Raw genomic sequence first — 24,373 nt, forward strand, 5'->3', positions numbered from 1 at the left:
TGGAGGCTCTTGATGCACTAACTCCAGCCCCAATAGCGAGTATCATCAGCGGTGTGCTGTGCCAGTCTCCACAATCAATTCCCAACAATTGTTTCGGGGGCCACGCAGGGTCCCCCTTTCTCAAGGCATGTGGTTATATAGCATATTAAAAACACACACTTTATATATCCACCTAATACCAAATAACACACCCCTACACAATGACCTCACACCCACATCATAATGATTGACATCAGTAAACAAAACTTCACTCCTAGTATACGGTAACTTGCAATTGATCCATCTTTCCCCACTATGGGATGTCTAGTGCACTCTGTGCTACTATGCCTGAGATATTGTTACCATGGATATGCCCATATTGCCCGCAGTGTCAATTCTTACCGATTGTTTCATATTTTTTAAATTCAGTGCCATCCCCTCCAGCCGTTACAAGCAGCGCGCCATGTCTCCCAGGGGAACCGTAGGTGTGGCCATCGTTAGTATCCACAGTGCGCAAAGGGCGGCGGGTCTGTCCATCATCACTGCCGAATGCGGTGGGCGTGGCTGAGTGTGGCACGGTCCGTGCATCCCACCACTCTATGCGGTAGGCGAGGCAAGGCGTTTCATTCGCTGAATTGGTCGACGTCATCCGCATCATCCCATTGACGGGAACGCAGAGGGGAACGCAGATCGGGGGACCCAGGCAAGGGAGGGGGGGATCCGACCCCCTTCCCCACTGCTAGGCCCAATACCCCCGTCCTGCCCGCTACCCCTCCAGCTCGGTGGCCCCCCAAGGGTAGAGGGGCCGCAATTTTTTCTAATAGAAGGGAAAACCGAGAGCCCAATATAGTGTAATATGTCAGGATTATAGGATAAAATGGTAAAGTGAGAACAATTATACTCACAAACATGGGTTACCGTCCAGGTAACCACTATAAAGGCAGGTGAGGAGATGAAGCCTGTCCTCACTCAGGACTAAGAAGTCGCTCTCTGTAGAAATAAGAAAAGAGGGTAACACCCCTCTCCACCAGGGGTGGACGCAATGTATATGTATGTTGATCAGAGGCGCCAGCAGGATAAAAATTCATAAAAAATTTAAAATTGCTTGGAGGAAGTGGTGGGCTTGCCTCCCAAAAGCAGACAAGACGTCCTGTTTTTTTATATAAATAAACACATTTATTATACGATACCCCAAACGGAAATGCAACGCGTTTCGCAGGTCAAGCCTGCTTCATCAGGCAAACAAGGGGTTAACAGGAGATCTGTAGTATCAGGAATAGCGCCTCAGTCACTGAGGCGCTATTCCTGATACTACAGACCTCCTGTTAACCCCTTGTTTGCCTGATGAAGCAGGCTTGACCTGCGAAACGCGTTGCATTTCCGTTTGGGGTATCGTATAATAAATGTGTTTATTTATATTAAAAAACAGGACGTCTTGTCTGCTTTTGGGAGGCAAGCCCACCACTTCCTCCAAGCAATTTTAAAATTTTTATGAATTTTTATCCTGCTGGCGCCTCTGATCAACATACATATGCAATTTTTTCTAAACTTGCCTCAGGCGGCAAAAAGTCTAGGGCCGGCCCTGCAACCCAGCCCCTACCTTATTGGCTGAGGGGGATGGAGAGGGCAAGGCTCGGGGGGGGGGGGGGGAGGGGGGAATTGACACAGGGAAAGTTTGGCTGCAAAAAATGCAGAAACTATGCAAAGAGTGAACACTCACCACCCGGCGATACTGGGCATTCCATGAAGAAGATCCTATATCATGGAAGGAGAAAGGACCATACGTTAGGAAAGGGGGACACATACAGGAAGGGAACGGAAGGAAAGGGAGAGGAGATGGATTGCAAGTTATACTAGGATTGAAGTTTTGTTGACTGATGTCAATCATTATGATGTGGGTGTGAGGTCATTGTGTAGGGGTGTGTTATTTGGTATTAGGTGGATGTAAATAAATTGTGTGTTTTTAATATGCTATGTAACCACATGCCTTGAGAAAGGGGGACCCTGCGTGGCCCCCGAAAAAATTGTGGAATTGATTGTGTAGACTGGCACAATAAAGTGTGTGCATTATACCAAGGTGTTCTGGTGATACTCGCTATTGGACTTTGATTGTGGTACTGCCTATACCACTTCATCAAGCACCCTGAAATTAATGCATGGTTTGCCAACTTCATCTTGGACATCACTCCAGCCCCAGTATACACAGCGAAGTTCAACACTTTTGAATGGCCTTTTTCTCACAATCCTCTCCAGGCTTCAGTCATCCCTGCTGCTTGTGCACCTTTTTCTTCCACGTGTTCCCCTTCTACATAGTTTTCTATTGATGTGCTTTGACACAGCACTTTAAAGAGACACTGAAGCGAGAATAATTCTCGCTTCAGAACTCATAGTTAGCAGGGGCATGTGTGCCCCTGCTAAAACGCCACTATCCCGCGGCTAAACGGGGGTCCCTTCACCCCCCCCCCCCGCGCAAAATCAACGACCAAATATCTGCTGAAAAGCTTTATGGAGATGATGATTTCATTTTTCAGCACGACCTGGCACCTGCTCACAGTGCCAAAACCACTGGTAAATGGTTTACTGACCATGGTATTACTGTGCTCAATTGGCCTGCCAACTCTCCTGACCTGAACCCCATAGAGAATCTGTGGGATATTGTGAAGAGAAAGTTGAGAGACGCAAGACCCAACACTCTGGATGAGCTTAAGGCCGCTATCGAAGCATCCTGGGCCTCCAAAACACCTGATCAGTGCCACAGGCTGATTGCCTCCATGCCACGCCGCATTGAAGCAGTCATTTCTGCAAAAGGATTCCCGACCAAGTATTGAGTGCATAACTGAACATAATTATTTCAAGGTTGACTTTTTTTGTTTTAAAAACACTTTTCTTTTATTGGTCGGATGAAATATGCTAATTTTTTGAGATAGGAATTTTGGGTTTTCATGAGCTGTATGCCAAAATCATCAATATTAAAACAATAAAAGGCTTCAACCACTTCAGTTGTGTGTATTTGAATCTAAAATATATGAACGTCTAATGTTTATCAGTACATTACAAAAAATTATGAACTTTATCACAATATGCTAATTTTTTTAGAAGATCCTGTAGACCTATAGACCTTTTTCCATTGGAGGAGACAGAAAGCACCTATAGACATTTTCCACTGTCTGGTTAACTCGCATCTTGATCCCGGGGTTCCCTATGCATGGGGCCCCGTATGTGCTTGTTTTTAGTCTATTTTATCCTATTTTAATTTAGCGATTGTCATATCACTGTTTTGGAGAATACAGCAGTCTGCACTTAGCACTGCCTTTGTTGTCTTTCATATGTTGCTTGTTAGCACCTATGTAATTTCCCGGGAGTAACACCTTGATGTTGAGCCTATATGCAATCCTATAATGTGGGTTGTTACTAGTATCTGGTAAGCCTTATTTTCTACAGTGGTTTGCAAAAGTATTCGGCCCCCTTGAAGTTTTCCACATTTTGTCATATTACTGCCACAAACATGAATCAGTTTTATTGGAATTCCACATGAAAGACTAATACAAAGTGGTGTACACGTGAGAAGTGGAACGAAAATCATACATTATTCTAAATATTTTAAAAAAAAAATAACTGCAAAGTGGGGTGTGCATAATTATTCAGCCCCCTGAGTCAATACTTTGTAGAACCACCTTTTGCTGCAATTACAGCTGCCAGTCTTTTAGGGTGTGTCTCTACCAGCTTTGCACATCTAGAGACTGAAATCCTTGCCCATTCTTCCTTGCAAAACAGCTCCAGCTCAGTCAGATTAGATGGACAGCGTTTGTGAACAGCAGTTTTCAGATCTTGCCACAGATTCTCGATTGGATTTAGATCTGAACTTTGACTGGACCATTCTAACATATGGATATGTTTTGTTTTAAACCATGCCATTGTTGCCCTGGCTTTATGTTTAGGGTCGTTGTCCTGCTAGAAGGTGAACCTCCGCCCCAGTCTCAAGTCTTTTGCAGACTTCAAGAGGTTTTCTTCCAAGATTGCCCTGTATTTGGCTCCATCCATCTTCCCATCAACTTTGACCAGCTTCCCTGTCCCTGCTGAAGAAAAGCACCCCCAGAGCATTATGCTGCCACCACCATATTTGACAGTGGAGATGGTGTGTTCAGAGTGATGTGCAGTGTTAGTTTTCCACCACACATTGCATTTTGCATTTTGGCCAAAAAGTTCCATTTTGGTCTCATCTGGCCAGAGCACCTTCTTTCACATGTTTGCTGTGTCCCCCACATGGCTTGTGGCAAACTGCAAAAGGGACTTCTTATGCTTTTCTGTTAACAATGGCTTTCTTCTTGCCACTTTTCCATAAAGGCCAGCGTTGTGCAGTGCATGACTAATAGTTGTCCTATGGAAAGATTCCCCCACCTGAGCTGTAGATCTCTGCAGCTCGTCCAGAGTCACCATGGGCCTCTTGACTGCATTTCTTATCAGTGCTCTCCTTGTTCGGCCTGTGAGTTTAGGTGGACGGCCTTGTCTTGGTAGGTTTACAGTTGTGCCATACTCCTTCCATTTCTGAATGATCGCTTGAACAGTGCTCTGTGGGATGTTCAAGGATTTGGAAATCTTTTTGTAGCCTAAGCCTGCTTTAAATTTCTCAATAACTTTATCCCTGACCTGTCTGGTGTGTTCTTTGGACTTTATGGTGTTGTTGCTCCCAATATTCTCTTAGACAACCTCTGAGGCCGTCACAGAGCAGCTGTATTTGTACTGACATTAGATTACACACAGGTGCACTCTATTTAGTCATTAGCACTCATCAGACAATGTCTATGGGCAACTGACTGCACTCAGACCAAAGGGGGCTGAATAATTACGCACACCCCACTTCGCAGTTATTCATTTGTAAACAATGTTTGGAATAATTTGATTTTCGCTCCACTTCTCACGTGTACACCACTTTGTATTGGTCTTTCATGTGGAATTCCAATAAAATGGATTCATGTTTGTGGCAGTAATGTGACAAAATGTGGAAAACTTCAAGGGGGCCGAATACTTTTGCAAACCACTGTATATTGGTGATGGTGAACACATTTGAGACAGCTTTGGACACCGTTTGGTGATTGGATGTCATTCTTAATCTTAATTATGATTGTGGAGACCTGCACTGTTTTACCGTTGACATTACGTATTTTAACTTTGGACTCTGTTCTCTCACAGCAGCGGTCATTTTTAATTACCTGTTGTCGCTTTACGTTGATACATCTAAAGGGATGACGGGGATGCACTGGACAGAAAATCCTGACTCTTACACACAGCTTCTTGCCTGTAATAAGTAGCTATAGGAAGTGTTTCTGATGCTGAAACCAGGAAAAGTAACGTAAAAGTGGGTATCCTGAGTAATTTACTGCATTCTATTTATGTCACTACAGTGCCTTAAGAGGAATTTTTTTAGTCAAAATACGAAGCTGCTGTAGATGCCATGAGCACTGAAAAATAGCCAGGACCTTCTATGTGCAGTTAAATATTAAAATGTAGTATCTACCGCCGTATATACCGCCACTATTGATATTTTGTCCAAAGATACATTTCTGTAATGACATTGTACGCACTGCCTTGTGTGTCATCATAGAAATAATGCCAGCAATGATGATGATGCCAACAGGGAGCAGCTGCAGGGACTATGGTAATAACAGGATGGCTTGATGCAGTGGCAAATAGACAGATGTGCCGACAGGAACTGGCAGATATCATTGTGGCAAGAAGTCCTAGATATCCATGAATCAAAAATGCCGGGCTTCAGAGATCCAAATGATTTATTTCATGACGTCCCTTCGCTCTCTTCAGCTACCACCAATCAGTTACTGTCTCTATAGGATAACCAAGGCAAGGGAAAGAAGTTCTGTTTTTAATTTACCCTAGGGCTTCTTGTTCTTGCAGAGAGTACTCTCCATTATAGGCAGCCAGGCTGTGAACCTTCCCATTGTACATAGCCAGAAAATGCTCCCCCGTTACAGGTAGCCAGAGAAGCCCCCAGTACAAGTAGCCAGAACAGTGCTCCCCTTCAGTATAGGTAGCCAGAGAGTGCCCCTCCCCGTTCAGTGTAGGTCGCCACTCACCTCCCCAGGATCTGACCACACTGCGCGTCTTCTTCTTGTCCTCCTGAGAGTGCTCTATGCTGAGAACGCCGTCTGTTGTCATGTGACTGACAGCAATCTTAGCATAGAGATGGGGCACATGAAAGGACAAAACAAAGATGTTCTGCTGCGTTAGGATCCCGGAGAGGTGAGTGATCTTACAGCTTCACTGTGCATGGCCCTCCCACCGGTCACCCCGAACCAGGCTCGGGGCTACCCCTTTTTTTTCACCCCTAGCCTGATTCAGGATTGCTGCCAAGGAGGTTAAGGAGCGTTAGGTTCATCATATTCCTGATAAACAGGGAGTATTAGCTAATGAAACACATTGTGAGGGCTCAGTGAACTTTTAATAATTCTAAGAATCCTAACATTTGTACAGTGTTTTTTTTCCAGTTGGACTCAAAGTGCTCAAGAGCTGCAGCCACTAAGGGCGCTCAAGGGGCCACCCTGCAGTGTTAGGAAGTCTTGCCCAAGGACTTCTTAATGAAAAGGTACTGACCCTAACCAGGAATCGGAACCCTGGTCTCCCACGTTAAAGGCAGAGTCCTTAACCAGTACACTTTCCAACTTTTTGCCTTATTATGACTATTGTGGTTCTTTAGCGGTAAGAGCACTCTTCCCTATATTTTGTACTGTTGGCACTTCCTTATAGAACTGACTGTATATTTGCTGCATTACATATCACCCGATCTTTTATTTACCATTTTAATGAGATAATCAATGTTATTCATCCATCAATGGTTTGATCAGTGTATATCCCAACAGCCCCTACAGGAGAGCCTTCAGATCTACATATGAATCTTGATGATGAAATAATAACACAGCAAATAAGAAATAGGTCTGCATTCTTCTTTTAGAGAAGAATGACTGGGCTGGTTATAAAGGGAGCTTATCTAGGCACAGTGATGGAATTACGAGGTGTATTCCGCATTCCATCATTAGGTTAGACTCTGGGCTCCTGTCATCCTGACGTAAGATGAACAGCTCAGAGTAAAGCGGAACCCGCGTCGTGCGATTTGCCTATTATATGTGGAGGTGAGTTGGCAGCCTTGTGAGCCAGCGTTCCCACCATAACATTTCTACATCACGCCAGCCGAGATCTTAAATCTTACACACAGCTGTCGCACCCATTCACCACACACATTTTTCTTTATTGATTGGTGCTTTAGTAACGTATACCTAGTGACATTTTCCTGACAGATTATTATATATCTACATTACAGAGTGACACAAGACCCAGTGTGCAGTACAATGCAATCTCTGTGCATGCTGGGAAAGAAATTGGAGGGGAAGGGGATTGGTGGGAGGGGGGAGGTATTCCTAGATCAGTATAAACACTATGTATAAACAGTGTGATGAGCCCAGAACTGCAATGTCACCCTGGTTCCTGTAGATTTTGTTAGAGCCCATCTTGGGGCAAATGACAAATTAAACACATAACTCCAGCTGCGTCTAAATGCTACTCAGCAATTACATTTGAAGATGCCCAGAAATACCTTTGAACCCATGCCCGTGTTTTCCTAGCGCAGAGTAGGCTGTCAGAGACAGAGCTTGTTGTTATTTGTGAGTAAACTTTTTAACTCACTGATTTCAATTAAAGTGAAACTTTAATTTGGTAGCTGAACTAGAATACTTACCTACATGCTTTCAAAAGCCACCGTTACCACCACAAATAAATCACATTCCGTAGCATGATCAGATGCTTACCTGACCAGAGACAGTTTCACAACATTTTCTGGTGAAGTTTAATGGCCTTGCTATATACATCCAAACTCTAAAGGCTTTTAGACACGCTCAACAAAAGTCTTTTAAAGAGAATCTGTATTGTTAAAATCGCACAAAAGTAAACATACCAGTGCGTTAGGGGGTATCTCCTATTCCCGTCTGTCACAATTTCGCCGTTCCCCGCCGCATTAAAAGTGGTTAAAAACAGTTTAAAAAAGTTTGTTTATAAACAAACAAAATGGCCACCAAAACCGGAAGTAGGTTGATGTACAGTATGTCCACACATAGAAAATACATCCATACACAAGCAGGCTGTGTACAGCCTTCCTTTTGAATCTCAAAAGATCATTTGTGCGTTTACCTTTTGTCCCCTGCAGCTCTCATGCACTGAAAAGTTACAGGCTGTTTCTTCCTGCAGACAGCTCTGCCCTGTGTCTGTAATTCCTTTCACAACAGAGGAGGATTTATCCAGCTTGTAAAAGATAAGAGAGCAGAGAGAAGCTGCCCTAATCTAAATAACACACAGGCAGTGTGCATAGAGGGGCCCGGAGGGGGGCGTGCATAACAGAAACACAACACTGAAAAACTTGGCATCCTTCCAGACACAGGGCGACAAGTCCGACAGGGGAAAGATAAGCTGATTTATTACAGAGACGGTGATAGTAGAAAGTGCTGCAGTAAGCCAGAGCACATTAGAATAAGTTTTGGAACTTGTAGGATGGTAGAAAACAGGATGAAATTGTTGTTACAGAGTCTCTTTAAATGCACGATTATCAACAACTTGAAGAAGTTAGACAACTTTTGTCAAGTAAAAGACTTGCAAACGACAAGGTGTTATCACCGATAAGAGGCGATCAAGGACTGACGACAGCTCAAGTCAATCCAACAGTACACGGTGGCATGTACATTATGTGAGTACGTATATGTCATGGAGGAACAAGTGGCTTGCGGCAATGGAGAGAGGAGATAGGAAGGAGCTAGCCGGTGGACAGGTGAGTGTTCACTCTGCTGTCAACACTCTACAGGGGGCCTGGAGGAGCACTAGATGTGGGGATACCTGGATGGGGCTCACCGAACATTCCTGTACTGTGGCAGAGGCAATTCAAAAGATTTTTAATAGATTTCCAGCTGAAACCTAATAAAAATCTATTTGCAGTGTGTGGCAGGAATAAATCCCTCTCTCAGATTTTTATCAGAGAGAGATCTGTCCATCTGGCTAGCATATGTCCACCTTTATATAACTTTCCTATGTGGTGCCAAGTATTGATAGATCCCAAAATAGTTTGTTTTGTTGCCGCAACAGGTTGTGGGTCAGATTTACCCAAAACACGGCAAGGAAAATTGAAAATTAAAGTAGAGCAGGTGCTCAGATCAAGGATTTTGATTGGTCCCTCTGAGCAATTGCACTTGTTTTGCTCAAATTTCCCTTGCACTGGTTTTTAATAAATCTGCCCCAATGAGTTTACTGGCTGCCAGTTTCTAATGGATTGCTCTGAAAGCCAGTATAATCCTTATATAGAGCAAATCACATCCTATACAATAAGGCATGTTTACAGAACACAGAAGCAGTAGGGTTTAAAATGCCAGTGCAGCGGGCTGAGACAAGGCTGGAGTTATACTTTTTGTGCCCCTAGGACAAGTATCTTGTGGCTCCTATTTCTTGTACAGCAGCGCTCCTCCTATTCCATGTGTAGCCCCCTTTTCCATGTGCATCATCCATGTACAGCAGCCCCTCTTTCATGAGCAGCTCCCTTAAGCATCAGTTTCCCTTTTTCATGTGTTGACAAGCCCAGATTTATACTTTTCCGCCCTAAGGCCAATGTTCTTGCAGTTTGCAGCTTCTCTTCCATGTGCAGCACTCCCTTCCTAATCCTTCTGCAGCCCCCTCATGCATGTCTAACCTTCATGTACAGCAGCGTCCTTCAGTTCTATACAGGTCCCTTGGGCAGCAGCTCCCTATTTCCATGTGTTGCTCCTTATTTGCAACCTTTGTATTCCATTTGCAGCCTCCTCTTCTATATGCAGCACTCCCTCTTCTATGTCCAGCTGCCACCCAAGGCCCGGGCCTGTGTGGCTTTTCCAGAAATACAGCCCTATGTGTTGCTTCCCATTGTCAGCTTTTTTCATATCTAGCGGCACCTTTTGTGCCTCATAGAGGACAAAGTAGATTACAACGTGAATGCGTAGTTTGGCTGCATTCATCACACGTCTTATGGCTGCACAGGTGGCACTTATCAAGACAAGGGAATGTTTTTATGGAGCAAATTAGCTACTTTAGTTCAATATAGTTAATGGCATGATGTGATTTTGACTCATGCCCTACTGCTATGTGTGATTTTAGTGACAGATCCTCTGCCTTGCCTGAGATGTCTTTCCCCCCTCGGACAAGTTTATAAATTAGACCCGCTGGCATGTTGAGACTCGCATGTGCTCCTATACTGCTAATCAGGAGCTACGTTATGAACCTGCATATCAATAAGTTATATTTGTATGAACATTTACAGTCTGCTCATATTCCACATCACCAGTGATATGACCTAATTCTCTCTCTGTGCAATACCTCTGTGACTTTCTGTTTGCAGCAAGCCAGAGCAGGAACATTAAAAGTTAATTTCATCCAATACTGAATATTCTGAGGAAGAATTCAGGAAAAAGCACAAACGCAGATCAGTTCACATCTGTCCCTAATGAGGCCGGCTTTGGTGAGCTTCTGTGAAGGTTATGAATCATTTTCTCGCTGATAAGGGCGAGTTATTAAACGTCTTAGGTCAAGGGGGTGAAGGGGGCCCCATCCGGGTCACAGAGGGATTGATTCATTAACATTTCTAAGTGCCTTGATACATGATAGTATGTATTTTTAGTTGTATGTTTATCATGAATCCCTAACATTAATGCAGTAGAGGAAAATGTTGTGCTAGATGGACATGACCATGAAGGTTAAATCAAATCAAAGAATTATTGCACACATATTAATAGACATGGTTGCTGATGTTCATGTTTGGTGCCTTATTTGTAATTGGACCAAACATTGAGAGTGGCTGTAAAAGACTACATTTAAGAAAGGAAGTTGCTAGCAGCAAGAACAGAAGACCTGAAGGTGTTGCTCAGGGGAGACTTCAAGCAAGACAAAAACACTTCCAGCAGGAAAAGAAGATACCAGAGATGGAGAAGGGTGGGGAACATTATAAACTTTTTACAGCAGTTGTTTTATTTTATTGAAAGTACAAGAAAATTAGTGGTAGAAGTTTTTTATTCTCAACTTCCACACTCTAAACACCCGAGATACTGATGGGCGAAAAAATCCTAAAAGAGTTGTCATTTCAGAGATGTTCACACCACCTCTTCTTGGACAGACGATCACCCCCTGTTCAAAGTCACTTAACTCATTCGTCTTACCCAATAACTACGTCGTCCGAAGCTGAGTGTTCCTTATATAAGCAACTCTGCCTTGTTACGTCACTCTATGTCACTGTTGGACTGGTTTACTTAAAAATAAGGGGTGTCTCCTTTATTTGAAAGTAATATTTTGACCACTCAGTGTACTTATTACAAGTGCGCTTCAGTCTTGTTTCCTGATCGCAAGGATCCTTGCTCATCATGCAAATTGTAGTGCTCTCTTTTCACTGCTTGCGCTTTAACATGATGAAATTCTAGCTGAATTTCTAAGCACTGCAAAAAATGGTCGTTGCTCAATCAGGCTGATGAACTACAATGCATTGCCTGCAGCATTTGTGGAGAGATTATTGTTCAGTGCAAGTGAGTGGGACCTTCCAATTCTACCACAACCAGACCAAAAAATGCAGACCAAGTGCAGAAGCAAAATGATTGTGTTCTTCCCTCTGCACTTGTAATTGGTGGTGGTGAAAGGCCCATGGCACATAACAAATTCCAACCTCCCCACTCTCAATTAATCTTTTGCCCCTAGAAAAAGTGTTTTGGTTCACCTGCCTCTGCTTATATTTATTCAATACTTTCAGATCAGGGTGAAATGGAAATTTTGGAAATCTTTTTCTACTCATGCTGGATCCACATATTTTTACCCAAATGTACTCAATTTTATATTAATTATCCTGGTTTCAGCACCAGAAACCCTTCCTATATCTATATACTATATAGCTGTAAATTGGTATGCCCTCACAGTGATGTTTTACCCAGGCTGTTTATTATACAGAATTCTCCTCCCAGAGCATTCTGGGAGACCAGGGCCCATATGCAATTAACTTTTTTTTTCCTGATTTATCTCCTAGGAGATATGTTTCATGTTCTCTTTAAAGTTTTAAACATTTTACAATTGAAAACGTGTCTAATTTGTATATACTCGCATCTAAGCCTAATTTTCAGCATAAAAATGTGCTGACAAGTTACCTCTTCGGCTTATATGAGAGTTAGTGGAGCAAAACAGATGGTGGAGCAGGCTTAGTTACAGGCACAGTAGCGTAAGGATTGTGCACTAGTAATCCTGCTCTTGCCAGCTTCCTCCGTGCTGTGTCCGTGCCCTTCATCCCCTGCAACATGGTGTGCAGAGTGCGCTGCTTAAAGAGACTCCGTAACAAAAATTGCATCCTGTTTTTTATCATCCTACAAGTTCCAAAAGCTATTCTAATGTGTTCTGGCTAACTGCAGCTTTTTCTACTAACACAGTCTCTGTAATAAATCAATGTATCTTTCCCCTGTCAGACTTGTCGGCCTGTGTCTGGAAGGCTGCCAAGTTCTTCAGTGTTGTGGTTCTGCTATGAACTCCCCTTTATGCACACTGCCTGTGTGTTATTTAGGATTAGAGCAGCTTCTCTCTTCTCTCTCTTATCTTTTACAAGCTGGATAAATCGTCCTCTGAGCTGGCTGGGCTTTCACATACTGAGGAATTACAAACAAGGGCAAAGCTGTTTGCAGGAAGAAAAGAGCAGCCTGAAACTCGAGTGCATGGGGGAAAGAAACACACAAATGATCTCTTGAGATTCAAAAGGAAGGCTGTATACAGCCTGCTTGTGTATGGATGTATTTTCTATGTGTGGACATACTGTACATCAACCTACTTCCTGTTTTGGTGGCCATTTTGTTTGTTTACAAACAAACTTTTAAAAACTGTTTTTAACCACTTTTAATGCGGCGAGGAGCGGCGAAATTGTGACAGAGGGTAATAGGAGATGTCCCCTAACGCACTGGTATGTTTACTTTTGAGCGATTTTAACAATACAGATTCTCTTTAAGACTACCTGTGTCCCCTGGCTTGTGGAGCGGTGTGTGCAAGCAATGTGCCTGCTCTGCAATGATTGGGGATTCTTCCTGTGTGACAATCGTTGTCTCATATCTATGACCCCATCTAGTGGCTTCTTCAAACACAGCTGTATGATCCTGGGGCACATCTGGCCATGGGGAGGGGGGCTGATTTGCACTGGGTGCACATCTGTCTACTGTGGAGGGGCTATGCTGAGTAGGGAGCTTATACATGAGTCAATCAATTTTTCTTAGTTTCTGAGGGAAAAGTGGGTACCTCAGCTTTAACACTGGTCAGCTTATATGCGAGTAGAAAAAGTGAATTGCATATGGCCCCTGGTGTTGTTTCTAGTAACTTCAGAACCCACAGTGATGCGCCTACCAGCAGTAAAGATGTCGCCACCTGTGATAAATTTAGAAATGTAAATCAGGGAGAGTTTACCGCTGCAAACATTGACCAATTAATGTATAAATGAATACTGTATTGTAAAATGGAAGTAATTTCTATTAGTCAGTTACATTCAGTAACGTTCCTCTTTAAGGATAACTGGTGATAACAATATCTCTGTTATTGTCCCTTGTCACATTAGAATGACATTACGCTCTGTGTGGGTAATCAGTCCTTAGCATGCCATTTATCGAGGTATTTCCGTAGCTATGCAACATGGAACTTTACCAAGCTAAACATGCACATTTCCACCTGATAAGTCAACAGACAGCGCCATTAACAGGCAGGAACCGTCTTTGTAATACAATTATGTGAGCACCAGTTTCCTGCACTAATTGTTTGTATCCCGACCTACGATGAACAAAGGTCCTGCAATGTGCTGACCTTGTTTAATAGCCAATTAGTAAGCAGAATCCATTAAAATTATCCATGTCAGTGTTCCCAGTTAAGTCCGTTGTTAGAATCTGTATTCTTCCACCGGCTAGCTCTGCGGCATGATTTACAATGTAAAAAATATTTAGGGTTCTGTTTACTAAGGACAGCAGGAGATCAGACTTTTAAAGTGGACCTGAACTCTTGCACAGGACAGAAGTAAAACGGAGAGAAATGCACCCTGTATGTATTTAGAGAGTTTAGCCTGGCTAATTCCCCCTTATTTGTGTCTAATCACAAGTTGTAATTTGATCTCTCCCCTGTGTCAGCTGACTGCCATGGCCGATAAGCTCATTTGCAAGCACAGGATGTTAAAGGGATACTGACCTGTAAATAAAAATGAAATCTGAACTTACCTGGGCTTTCTCCAGCCCACCGTAGGTCGGGAGGTCCCTCGGCGTTCTTCTGGCTCCTCTCCCAGGCCCTGCTCAGAAATGGCTCCCGGCGGCACTGGGACCGAGTGTCGTGCTACCTCTTCCGTAAGGATGATTTCAGTCGTCATCACGCCGGCCGGCCTGACAGTACTGCGCATGTGCAATTAAACCGCGCATGCGCAGTACTGTCACGCCGGACGCCGTGATGACGCAAGGTGGCCGGCGTGGGGACGACTGACATCATCTTTCCGAAAGAGGGAGCCCGACACTCGGTCCCAGTGTCGCCAGGAGCCATTTCTGAGCAGGGCCTGGGAGAGGAGCCAGAAGGATGCCGAGGGACCTCCCGACCTACGGTGGGCTGGAGAAAGCCCAGGTAAGTTCAGATTTTGTTTTTATTTACAGGTCAGTGTCCCTTTAACAATATGTCTGCTTCCATCAATCAGGAAGTAGAAACAGTGCAGATTTATTGTAGGATTTGTATCAGCTGTAACAAAGAAATGTTTTTTGTTTAACCACTGTACCCCCGCCCGTACGAATTTCTCCGTCCCTTTTTCCATCCTTTAACCCCCAGGGACGGAGAAATCCGTACTTTGCGCACTCCCGCCGCTGCCCGCGCTCCCGCTCGTAAACACGCCGCCCGCCGCTAGTAAACATGCCGCCGCCCGCTCGCCCAGAGATCAACGAACGGGAAAATAGATTCCCGTTCGTTGATCTAAGCCCCGCAATGATCCGCTGCCGCTCGGCTGAGCAGTGCAATCATTGTGAGCAATAACAAACTCCCAGCCTCTTTCTACTTCCTGCAAGCGTCCGGAAGGACGCTTGCAGGTCGCATGAAACAAAAAGTTACTGTTGCCATCTTGTGGCCAAATAGTACAACTACACCCTAAGCATTTTTTACTCACAAATAAACTAGTTTTACACAAAAATTAACTCCTTACCTCCCACACTCCCCAATTTTTATTTTTTTTTTGTAATTAAAAAAAAATAAAAAATTTACAATTTAAAAAAATACATAAATAGTTACCTTAGGGACTGAACTTTTTAAATATTTATGTCAAGAGGGTATAACACTGTTACTTTATAAACTATGGGCTTGTAATTAGGGATGGACGCAAAACTGAAAAAAATGCACCTTTATTTCCAATTAAAATATTGGCGGCAAACATTGTGATAGGGACATAATTTAAACGGTTTTATAACCGGGATAAATAGGCATATACATTTAATGGGTTTTAATTACAGTAGCATGCATTATTTAAAACTATAAAGACCGAAAACTGAAAAATAATAAATTTCTTCCCACAATTTTTCCTATTTTCCCATTAAAACACATTTAGAATAAAATTATTCTTGGCATAATGTCCCACCTAAAGAAAGCCTAATTGGTGGCGAAAAAAAACAAGATATAGTTCATTTCATTGCGATAAGTAATGCTAAAATTATAGACGAATGAATGGAAGGAGCGCTGAAAGGTGAAAATTGCTCTGGTGGTCAGGGGGTAAAACCCCTCAGTTGGGAAGTGGTTAAAGTTCATTACGCTGTTGTGTATCTTTTAGAGCAGAGAGGATATTCTGAAGTTCAGGCCCGATTTCATGTATTTATTCTCTGGCCAGCTTCGGACATTTGTTGGTCAGTGAAACAGCAGAACTGAAGGTAGGGGCATATAGTAGCTGTTTAGACAAGTCAGAAGCCTATCAGTGAACATGTAGGTTATATGAAGCCTTGTTTTCATCACAGCAGCCCTTCCACTGCTGATTGGAAGCTAAAGGTGAGCAACCCCTGTCGACTTCAAAGGCCCATATTATTATTATTATTATTATAATTGATTTATAAAGCGCCAACATATTCCGTGGAATATGCAATTTACTTTTTCTCCTGAGTTTTCTTCCATATGATATTTTCACACTTTGTCATAAAATGCCTTATAAACCACCAGTAAGCAAGAAAATACTAAAAATCAGAGGTGCCCACACTTTTTCGGCTTGTGAGCTGCTTTCAAAAATTAGCAAGTCAAAATGATCTACCTTTGTACAATTTTAGGAGCACAATTGTATATACAGAATGGAAAATGTAGTGCTGTTGGGATCTCCTATGAAGTCCTTTGCGATCTACCGGTACATCGCGATCTACGCACCCCTGCTCAAAAAAAAAAGGCAGCACTACTTCTTTCTCAAACTTTTAGGTTCTTTTTCAATCGAAAATGTTTAAAAGTTATTTTAAAGAGAATATGAAAATTATCTCCTAGGAGATAACTTAGGAGAAAAAGTTAATTGCATATGGGCCAAAGTGTGGCATATGTGAACTTTTTACTGTGGGAGAAATGGTACTTGTGGACTTGTAAGGAGGCGTCGGACCTCTTTATGTGCTGCTATGCGATTTTCTCTTTTTACAATTTGCACATTCAGATGCATTGTGTTTGTCCAATAGTCACACTGTGTGATTGTGATTTTCTCTTTTTACACTGTGCGCAATTGGATGCAGGGGCGTAACAATAGACCCTGCAAGGGATGCAGCCGCAGGGGGGTCCAGAAGCCACAGGCGCCCCATCCTGAGAGACTGACAACGAAGGGCAAGGAAATATATTATGAACAGAAACTGCGCCAGCCAATTTTTTGCAGAAATGTCTAAATGATTATTCGCTAACACAAGTCCTATATCAAAAGTCCAACGTTGTTGTGACAGCGCTCCTCTGGCAACCTAAACAAATGAACACAATCGCATATAGTGCATTATTATAATACAGATCAGTGATACAACCTTACACTTCACCCAACACGTGCACAGGTGACAACAGTGTGTTCCACTCTTAGTGAAATATAGCCCCTTTGGTATAGCAGCTCACCAGATGGACACCACCTCAGATTCCAGGTGGGTCTAATGCGTGGCCTTCAAGCGGCTAACTATAAATCACAGCCTCCACACTTCAGTAAAAACAGCCTCCACACTTTGTTTGGTAGTAGAAAAAGGGCTCCAGGTTTAGTTGCACATATCCACATGTAAAACAGTATAAAATACACATAGCGTAATCCAATTTTTTAAAAACAAAAATGGCCTACGCAATGCAGCGCACTCACTCAGATAGATGAATCATAGGCATCTCGGGCATCACAGCCCACCAATAGCGCTCTCCTTGTTTACAGCGGCACCGGCGTCCCGACTCTCCGCTGTCCTTCAAAGTATACGTCCGAATTCCCCGCTACCCTCGTGACGTCAGCGCTCCTGGGTCCGCCCTACGGGTTTCGTCCAATGGACTCATCGGGCTGACGTCACCAGGGAGCCGACGTCTTTTAAAGCACGAGATCCTCCCCTCCAGTCACGGGGGTAAGACGCGTACTTGCGTCAATCTATCCGTATTGCAACCGCGGAAAAAACGTTGCTTACCAAGCGTCCCCCCTAGCGTCAATGAATCGCGTCTGGGACGCAAGCCTCCCAGCTAATGCGGGGACAACCACTTGTAAGCCATCTAGTGGAGAAATGGCTAACTGTGAACACGTGTTGCTGCTGACAATCAGGGCAATCAAATGAAATAAAAATAAAAATAGTAAAACCGAACGAAAAACAAACAGATAAAACACGGGCTGTAGACCCCAGAGTGAGCAAGCGGTATTGGCAGACCGCATGCCTCATACAATAAAAATTTTAATACATACAATATCAAACTCCATTTTGCCCCTTTGTGCCCCTGTTTACATAGTTAGGGCCATTAATAGCCCCACCTCACACAGGAGGAGAAATCTGTGTAACCCCCATATAACCTCATTAAAAGTGCCCAAGGGCCTCACAACCCATCCCAGCCCCCAATTAGTGTAGTGTTCTAGGTGACCCCCAATAGTGTATGCTGGGGCCACAGATTCCTCAGGGACCTCAAACCTTAATTGTCATTAGTAATGAAGCAGTTTAGATCAAACTCTACGTTGAGTCCTTCGGGTGTAAAGGATTTCAAATTAAATATCCACCTCCCCTCCGCTTGGGAAATGTCCCGCACCACACTAGACCCCCTCCATCTCTTCACATGGGCCTCAACCCCTATAAACCTAAGGCCTGCTGGGTCTCTATTGTGATGTAACCTAAAATGGTTGGATACACTATGTGTGGCTAGGGTATATGAACCCCGGTTTGTCTGGGAGTTTTTTGCTCAGTGTGCCATCCAATTGTAGAATGCGCCAATGTCTGGCAATAATGGACTCAACCTCTTTATGTTGGTGGTTATAGTCCAACAGTAGATCGAAGTCTCTATTCCTCCTGTTAGTTCCACGACTGCCGTTGCCTATAAGGTCAGATTGATTGTACCCAGAGATCTCTTCCACCAAATTTTCAAGATCTCCTCTTATGTAACTTTTATCCACAAACCGTTGGACCAAAGTTTGGCTTTGTTCCCGAAAGTCATGCACATCCGTGCACTTTCTTCTAATCCTCATTATTTGCCCTTTGGGGATATTATCCAGCCATCTTTTATGGTGGCAACTGTCTTTGGGTATATACCCATTTTTATCAGTGGGTTTGAAATACGTCTTAGTCACCAATTTATTATCCCGTTTGTTGATAACCAGATCCAAGAACTCCACTTGTTCACAGGCTTGCTGGAACGTTATTTTTATAGGTTCCCAGTGATCATTCATTTTTTGACAAAATTCTCCCAATTGATCCCTCGTGCCCCTCCAAATAAAGAACAAATCATCGATAAATCTGTGCCAACTGACTACCTTTTCTGCCAATTCAAAGCTCAGAATTTCTTTCTCCCATTTGTCCATGTATATATTGGCCAGGGACGGAGCAAATTTTGCTCCCATGGCACAGCCAGTGAGCTGTAAATAGTGCTCCTGTTCATACCAGAAATAGTTATGGGAGAGGGCAAAATTAAGAAGTTCTAAAATAAATTCAGTTTGTTCAGCTTTTAAATCCGTTTCTGTTGTTAGAGCCTGTTTAACAGCCATCATTCCGTCCCGATGCGGGATAACCGTGTATAAAGACGTAACATCCCCTGTGACCAATATATCATCATGTTGAATGGAAACTAGTTGCATTTTATGTAACAATTCTTTAGTATCTTTAAGAAGATGTGGTAATTTCCTTACTACTTCCTGTAGAAAGCAATCCACATATTCTCCCACCCTTTGTGTGAGTGAGCCCACCCCACTCACAATAGGTCTCCCTGGGGGTTGTGTTTGATTTTTATGTATCTTTGGGATATAATATATAACAGGCAGTCTAGGATTTGTGGGTAGCAGATATTTAAATTCATTGGTGGTTATGAAGGTTTCTTTTTCTCCTCGAACTAGGATTTCTTTTAATTCTTTCTTATATTCACAGGTGGGATTTTTGGTCAGTCTTTTGTATGTGGTAGAATCGGCCAAAAGTCGGCACATCTCAGTTTTATATTGTTGACTATTAAGTATGACCAGGCCTCCACCTTTGTCGGCCGGTTTCAAGATGAGGTCTTTGTTCTCAGCAAGTTCCTGGATTTGCTGGTTAATATCCCTGCTGTTCCTTAGCTTTTTTACCTCTAATTTATCTAAATCCTGAAGGACTGCCTTCTTAAACGTTTCAATTGTACTATCTTTGACATTATCCTGAGGGTTAAACAGGGATCTGTTCTTGAGGGAAGTGTGAACAAATTGTGGAGGTGTAGGGTTAGCTCGTAGATTTGGACCTTCCTTGTTCAAGAAATATTTCTTCTGATTGAGTCTCCTAACATATTTATTAATTCCCAAATAGACTTCAAACTTATTTAAACTCTTTGGTGGAGCATAGTTCAATCCCTTGTCTAGAAGTTTCAACTGCGGTCTGGTTAAAGGTACCCCACTGAGGTTAAAGATACCACCCCCTATCTCTGCCTTTTTTTGTCTCTCCTTTTTTTGTCTTGTCCAGCATACACTATTGGGGGTCACCTAGAACACTACACTAATTGGGGGCTGGGATGGGTTGTGAGGCCCTTGGGCACTTTTAATGAGGTTATATGGGGGTTACACAGATTTCTCCTCCTGTGTGAGGTGGGGCTATTAATGGCCCTAACTATGTAAACAGGGGCACAAAGGGGCAAAATGGAGTTTGATATTGTATGTATTAAAATTTTTATTGTATGAGGCATGCGGTCTGCCAATACCGCTTGCTCACTCTGGGGTCTACAGCCCGTGTTTTATCTGTTTGTTTTTCGTTCGGTTTTACTATTTTTATTTTTATTTCATTTGATTGCCCTGATTGTCAGCAGCAACACGTGTTCACAGTTAGCCATTTCTCCACTAGATGGCTTACAAGTGGTTGTCCCCGCATTAGCTGGGAGGCTTGCGTCCCAGACGCGATTCATTGACGCTAGGGGGGAAGCTTGGTAAGCAATGTTTTTTCCGCGGTTGCAATACGGATAGATTGACGCAAGTACACGTCTTACCCCCGTGACTGGAGGGGAGGATCTCGTGCTTTAAAAGACGTCGGCGCCCTGGTGACGTCAGCCCCTGATGAGTCCATTGGACGAAACGCGTAGGGCGGACCCAGGAGCGCTGACGTCACGAGGGTAGCGGGGAATGCGGACGTATACTTTGAAGGACAGCGGAGAGTCGGGACGCCGGTGCCGCTGTAAACAAGGAGAGCGCTATTGGTGGGCTGTGATGCCCGAGATGCCTATGATTCATCTATCTGAGTGAGTGCGCTGCATTGCGCAGGCCATTTTTGTTTTTAAAAAATTGGATTACGCTATGTGTATTTTATACTGTTTTACATGTGGATATGTGCAGCTAAACCTGGAGCCCTTTTTCTACTACCAAACAAAGTGTGGAGGCTGTTTTTACTGAAGTGTGGAGGCTGTGATTTATAGTTAGCCGCTTGAAGGCCACGCATTAGACCCACCTGGAATCTGAGGTGGTGTCCATCTGGTGAGCTGCTATACCAAAGGGGCTATATTTCACTAAGAGTGGAACACACTGTTGTCACCTGTGCACGTGTTGGGTGAAGTGTAGTGTTGTATCACTGATCTGTATTATAATAATGCACTATATGCGATTGTGTTCATTTGTTTAGGTTGCCAGAGAAGGGCAAGGAAAGAAAAAACTTTCTGCTCTCTGCACAATTGTTCTAAAGACTGTATCTACTGAGCCACTGATAACAAATCATGCAAAATTTGGTAGACAAAGATTTGTAGATCATCCCTATTCAGTGTGCAGGGGGAGGGGGCCCCATCCAAAGTTTTGCAGGGGGGCCCAGTGATTTCTAGTTAGGCCCCTGTTTGGATGTGGTTATTGTGTTGTGTCCAACAGTCAATTTTAAACGAAAGGATAATGCTGCATGCAGTGCATTTGCAATTGGCTAAAAATGCAATAACACCAGTGGAAAATGGGCATATCCTGTTAACTGCAGTGCCCTTATGATCGGCAAAGCATGTGCGGTCCAAAAATCATGTCAAAATGTGGCCGGTGTAAAGGGCCCGGTCATTTCACTGGTTTGTGCCATTTATTTTTGACTGTACTGCTTATATTAAAGATTGTTACCTTTAACCTTTCTCTGCAGTTCTACACCGAACTGGAAACAATGGGAAGGGGAGGAAAATGTACAATTATTTGCTCAACAATATCTATGCTAATATTGTCACCATTCAAAGTTTCTTTCCTGCATAGTTTTGTTGTTCCATTATTTTATTCGAGGAGTCAGCCTAATCGTGCCTATTTAAGATTACAATTAGGGGATGGATCAAGCATTATGATTAGTAAAAAGTTTGCAGTGGACCTATTACTTATTCTTACATACTGTTTACCAAAAAATGTGCTGTATGTTCTTCCATCATTGCAGGTACACCCAATGGAAGGTCTTGGAGCGGCACTCATACATCTGGTTTGCATTAAAGAGACACTGATGCGAAAAAAAAAGATGATATAATGATTTGTATGTGTAGTACAGCCAAGAAATAAAACATAAGCAGCACAGATATGAGTCTCATATTGTCTCCAGTACAGGAAGAGTTAAGAAACTCCAGTTATCTATGCAAAAGAGCATAGTTTCAGAGTCTCAAAGTCGCAGAGAGCTCTGTCTTTTGAAACTTGTTATCTCAAGTGTCTGGCACTGTGTTGGTTTTTTTACCTGCAGAGAACAGTTCAAAAGTTCACTTGCCTGCTCTTTAAAATCCTTTAGAATGCTGAGTAGTGTGTAAACTGCAAATATTAGAGAATGCTGCAAAGTTATAAAAAAAAACTATATAACTGAAAATAAAAATATGAGAATATTTTCTTTGCTACTAATGTTCTAGTAATTATCTGTACTACACATACAATTCATTATATCATAATTTGCTTCAGTGTCTCTTTAAATCAGTACAATTATGATTATCAATATTTTTATCAGTATACTGGGATTTTTATATAAAGTGTTTTATCACTCACTTGCATTAAGTATGGAGGTGATGGGTATAACAACCATAGGCTCCCTGCACACTGCAAATCCGTTTTGCGATTCCGATTCGAAATTCCAATTTTCCATGTAATCAACAGAAAAACGGAGGAAAAAACGCAGCATGCAGTAACGTTTAAAAATCGGAATCGGATGTAAAAGCTGATCAAAAATCAGAATTGCATGCAGTGTGCCTTAACCCTTAACCTTAACCCTTGAGGCTACGTTCACATTGGCACGCATCCGCTCCTTCGCTGTGTTCCGCTCCGTGAAGCGGAGCAGAGTGGAAGGCTCGTGCAGGTCGGGAATGTTCACTCCAACGAGCGGAACTGAGCAGAATGTAGCAATGTGAACTTTCCCATCGGGAAAGCATTGCTTTCTGCTGCTGCGTTCTGCTCATCGGAGTGGAACGTAAGCTATTTTAGCCTCATTGTGAACAGCACACCTAAATTAGGCCCACAGAAACGAAAGGCCCATACACACAATCGATCACCGTCATAATAAAACGAGCGATCCCAGATGTATTGCGGCGAATAAATGACGTCAGTGTACAGTCTCAATCGTCAGGACTGATCGGTCTACATGGATGATAACCACTGTCTTTTACCGTCAGGGGGACATTTTTTTAAAAATTATTCTCGGCCGTCCCATCATTCCTTATTCGTTATGGGTGAATGCGATTGAGTGCGTGTACGGACCTTAACATGAAGGTGAGGCAGCTGATTAGTGCTGGTGTTCAAATTCGGAGCATTGTTCTGAAATCGCTTGCACACCACACTTCAGCACCATTCAGCAATGAACTTGCGGACAGACTCGGGGCAGTTCACTCACATGCGCTTCACAGAGCATTTCGCGTGACTCCGATACTTCCTGCTTTCGGCTTTTGAAGGAGGAAACCTGGTGTCACAAGAAACGTGCAGGACAATTTGAATAGAATCACCACTATTTAACCTCCCTGGGGGTATGATTATTTCCGGATTTTAGGGTCTAAAAGCGTTGCAATTTTTTAGCACGCTTTCAGAACCTAAAATGCAAAAAAAAAAATCAAACCGCAGAGAGATCCGCGACAGCCCAGCATTTACTCACCTTCCTGGGATTCATCGCTGCAGTTCTCCTTCCATCCTTCAGGTGGCGCTGTAACCCTGCAGTGAGCCTCCAAGGACAGGAAGGAGAATGACTGCTGGCGTCTGGATCCCGGGGGAGGTGAGTTGAAACGAGTGCTGCACTCTGCATAGAGCTCCCGGCGGCTACCACTAGTCAGGCTCGGGGTTATCGCTCTGAGCTGCAGATTTCCAGCCCCGAGCCTGACTTGGGGGTTACTGCCAGGGAAGTTAATGCACATACAGAGGTGATATAATTACCACCATATCACCAATAAAGAGCTAATATAGCAGCTGAAGGAGGGCTCCAGTGGGCTCATATAATCCAGGGGCCCCGGTGCAATCTCATCCTCTGCATTTCCTATTTTTCACACCACTTGGTAGAAATAAACATGGAGGGAGAGTGCAAAGCCCCTGCAGATAGTTTCCTGAGGAGGGTTGGAGCCCTCTACAAAACGAGTGTCAAAAAAGACAAAGCCTGTGTTGTTTTGACCATCTTTCCTGTCAAATTCTTTTTCTAAATTGCAGTTTACTATACTTTTACTGTGCGTTTAACTGGTCCCTTGTTCCTCCTGGGAGCATTGGCTTGATTGCTGGGCTCTGGGGAAGAGGCACAGGCTTGTA

The 24,373-nt window shown here is 43.2% G+C and overlaps 1 protein-coding gene across 12 annotated transcripts in view; it reads left to right on the forward strand.

Annotated features, from left to right (window-relative positions):
- The window catches only part of TMEM91 (transmembrane protein 91), a 510,612-nt gene that overhangs the window by 285,169 nt on the left and 201,070 nt on the right, over window positions 1–24,373 (forward strand). The gene's annotated exons all lie outside the window — the stretch shown is intronic.

The sequence above is a fragment of the Hyperolius riggenbachi genome, chromosome 8, assembly GCF_040937935.1.
Source record: "Hyperolius riggenbachi isolate aHypRig1 chromosome 8, aHypRig1.pri, whole genome shotgun sequence".
Taxonomy (NCBI): Eukaryota; Metazoa; Chordata; class Amphibia; order Anura; family Hyperoliidae; genus Hyperolius; species Hyperolius riggenbachi.